Genomic DNA, 4,307 nt, shown 5'->3' with positions numbered 1-4,307 from the left:
AGGGCAGACACAAGTTAAAAATAAGAAGCTTAATTCTCCCTGTTGAACATAAGGGAAGAGACTTCTTTCTACACTACCCCCTTCCCTTTTAAAATTTCTTTCTCTGTCCTTTGCAAGTCTTTTTTATGCAAATCTTTTAAATGGCTAAATAAGTAAGCCTTTCTCCCAGTCTTACAACTCCTAGGAGCTATCTTTTTGAAATGCAAACATCAAGGGAGGTAGCATCCCTATCTCCCAGTTCCCATAGGAGGGTAAGAGCCTAACTTTCATGGTCCTTGCTCCAATTTGCAAAACTACCTCCTGCTTAAAATATATGAGAAAATTTGTTTCTTCTTCATATAAAGCCACCACAAGTGACTTCTCCAATTATCACCGTAAAGTTAGGACAAAATTTTGTGTGACAAAAGGTGCTCTAAAATCCTCTTGGTCAAGGACTAGTCATTACTTATATTGGGAACGTACATGTAATGGGTTGTATCTGCTTTGCTATATTAGGGGGTGAGATTCCTTTGTCTTTGCATTCTCTTAGCGAGTTACCTGCGATGTACATCACATTCTGGTTTAATGTTTATTCAATAATAAGAGTGTTTTCTTTCTTTACTACCTTTCTGGAGAAGATTTCTGGATTGGGAGAAGATCTCTTGTTTTATTACATTTCCCCAACAGTGCTTTAACTTGCCTGGAATGTACAGTGATGAAGTTATTCCTTGATCAAACTTTCGTCAGATTCTTCTGAGTCCTCTTCCCAACTTGGCCTCAATGTTTACACTTCCATGTTTGTCTTTGCATTGCTCAATTTTAGCAAGAATCTTGCCAAGTTGGTTTAGCCAGAAGCCCACCCTTGATATCTGATCAGGTTTCTCATCCTCTACCGACTCCCAGGTGATGTCTTTTCACCCTGACCTGTCTTCAGCAAGACTCCTGTTAGGTCAGGTTAGCCAGAATCGATCCCCCAAACCCCCCGCGTCCCCACCCTGCCCCTTATCTCTGATGTTTCCTCTTAGTAATCTTCCATCCACTGTCCCCTACCCTACTCCTTGGCTATAAATTCCCATTTTTCCTTGTTGTATTTAAAATTGAACCCCGTTCAATACTGAGGTCTCTTTTCCCATATGGCAAGAGTCCTGAGTAAAATCTGTTTTTACTGTTTGAACCACTGTTCACCTCTGGCTTGCTTTTGTAACACATTACACGAGGCAGAGGGGAAAGGTAAAGGGCATGCCCAAGGCCAGAGCACGAAAGAGTGCTATGTCAGAGTGTAGACTATTCCATAGACATTGAGGAGCTGTGAAGATGTTAATCAGGAATCGAAATAATCCACCATTTCACTTTAGGCAAATGACTCTGGCAGTAATGTGGAGGATAGAGCAGAAAGGAGAAGGGTCAAATGGCACAGCACAGAATGCATTCATAATCATAAATTTCCAATTATTTTTTAGTCTGTTATTACCAAAAATGTTATTCTTGGACCGACTTTTCCCTAAGCCACCCTAACAATATCTAGAGCTGTATTTTTTTTCCCCCCCACAGGAACATTTCTCCAGAATGTGGAGAGTAGAGGACGACATGTTGGGATGTCTGACACTCCTTGGATATTGTTCCTGTGTGGTTTGGGTGTTCCTCTGGCTCCAGAATTTCATCTCAGTGACACTGAGATTCCAGGCATCTTTAGTATTTCTGATGGTGTCCATTAGAAGAAAGGAGTTGCTTATTAGGGTGTTCTCTACCACTGGCTTGTAGCTCCGTTTATGGTAAACAGTTGCGTATCACTGAGGTTTTGTATATGAATTGTGAAAATGGGGTGTGATTGTTAGAACAAATGCCACTTGGCTTTCATTGGCAGCCCCTTCTGTGAGCCCCAAATTATGACCATTGTTTGCATGGATTCTTATGGGTACAAGTTTTCCTAGTGTAACTACCCGTAAGTGGCTTTAACTTGGGTCTTTGTTCATAGAAATTGAGAACTGAAACACTTTGAACAAACTACACACACATTTATTAAATATTTAAATGGTTAACAAAGGCACATCAATAACCACTTACTATATATATAGAAATATATATAATTAACATGGATACAATTATCTCATAACTGCCATTTTTTTCCAACAAAGGGTCATTCAATTCATGTCATGAAGGTTAAAGGCAAAGTCTTAGTCCCCATCTTATGCTTTCCCACCCTCTTCTTGAGAACTACATTGAACCTCTATGAGTTGATCATCATCTTCTGTAGCCATAAGGTCTCTACAAGCATGCTGACTGCAGGCTCCTCAGATTCTTTCTCCATTCCCTCAAGTCCAGTTTTTAATGAACAGGCTGTCTGCTTTAGCAGGTGCTGTTGCTGGTATTCATCCAGTTACACTATGACTTTTTAAAAATCAATCTTTCCTTGTACTTGTACATGCCTGCATTGCATTGCATCACTTATGAAGAGATAGCCCCTCTCTCATCAGGAAAACTGGATTTGTGTGTCTATGTCTGTTGTACTTTGCACCGGATGCCCTGCCTGCCTTTTCACTGTGTTCTTTCCATGCACAACAGAAAAATGCTGGGCTACACTGACCAGAACTGCCATTGTATACTAATTTCTGCATCCCCTTTAGAATGCTGTGCTTTTGCTTTGGACATGTTTGTACAGATGGGAATCAGATAGTCTGTCCCTCTCACAAAGCTCACCCTATTTCCTGGTGGCTGCCCTTTGTATCCAAAATCTCTGTTTGGAGCTCTTGGTTTTTACTCCACATACACCCACTGTCCTCCTGCCTAAGGGAGTAGTGTAAGTCAGGCACTGAACAGAAAAGCCAGGAAGGTTTAGTTAAATGTGCATTTCCAGTACAGGAAAGAGCCACGTAGAAAATCAGAGAGTGTGTGTCCATCTGTTAAAGTTTAACAAATATAGGCTTTAAATTACTCCAGAATTATAATAATCATACCTCAGGCCTGTCACTGTATCATGCCCTCTACAGATGATGACCATGGGAGTGGATTCTGGTCAGTGGAATTTTAGGATGTTCACTATCTAGTCAGTATTTTAGGTTCATTATCATATCATAACTTTCCTGATAATAACAAAGTTACAAGAGTCTTCATTTTTTGGCCTTCCTGAGGTGGTGAATGACTGCATTGCTTATAGGAATTCCATCTCTGTGCCTAAACACTGAGATTCAATGCCTAGAAGTTTGCTTAAGTAAAACATATTTCCCTTATCTATGCATGTAGGTGTCTGATATTTGCCCATTGGAAAGTCATGCCTTTTTAAATGTGAACACTTTCAGGACAGGCAGCACATTAAGTATGGCCATTCTTGAACACCATAGGGTAATTTGTCTCTTAGATCTCAACTATGAGCAGCTCTCCATAGTCTGAGAAGCCCAACAGGAAAGTACTTAAGGGGAAAAGTCCAGATCTATCAGAGGAAGCAGGCCTGATAAGTTGCTATCTTGAGGATTTTCCTGGGCCAGAGGCCACCATCAGGGATGAGGAAAGGATGCTGTGAAAAGAATTTTAAAAGTACCCAAGACAAACTTGGTTTACATCTGGTTTTGCCTGTGGGTCAACTTTCTTCCAGCCAATAGAAACTCCAAGTCTCCACTTTGATGATGGTCGGGAATGCTTGCCCTGAATTCTTACCTAACATTCAGCAGCCCCAAAGAGAAAGACATTAACTGAATTCTGAAGAGGCCTAAGACCTCTTGTAAATGTCTATATACTGAACTGGTTTTAGTGCTGGTATTATCAGACTCACAGAAACACCTACAAAACATTAATCAGCTCAAAGTTGGCTTATCAAGAAATGCCATCGTGGGAACCACCTTAGAAATAGTAAAACCCAACCTCCTCCCTGACCTTCTTCACTGTTAAGAGACACATCAGTAATACTTTGCTCTGCCACAGCCTCTGATCTAAACTCTGTTCACCCCAGTTTTCTATCAGCCCGACTCCAGAACAGTGGTCAATGCAGAGAAGTTCCAGATTTGCATTTTTGAAGCATTTTGAAATAAGGCAGAACAAAATATTACCAAATTACATTTACTTTCTTAAAGAACAAAAATGATCATCCTTTTATTACTGTGCCATTTGTTGAAGATAACCAATTTTAAGTGAGAGAAAACATTTTAATGGAAAAATGCATGCATCTCATTGTTATTAAATGATTGATACCCATCTGGAAAGTATGAAATAAACAACACTGGTTTCATATGTTACACTGGGGATGCAGGATAGACATGAATAACTGGGAAAGAGAAATTTCTAATAATGTATCTCAGAATATGCCTTTAGGATTTCTGAGGCACAAGAGAAACTAG

Source organism: Rhinopithecus bieti, unplaced genomic scaffold (genome assembly GCF_001698545.2).
Source record: "Rhinopithecus bieti isolate Rb0 unplaced genomic scaffold, ASM169854v2 scaffold_15353, whole genome shotgun sequence".
Lineage (NCBI taxonomy): Eukaryota > Metazoa > Chordata > Mammalia > Primates > Cercopithecidae > Rhinopithecus > Rhinopithecus bieti.
The sequence above is the reverse complement of the archived record's forward strand: the minus strand, read 5'-3'. Positions refer to the sequence as shown.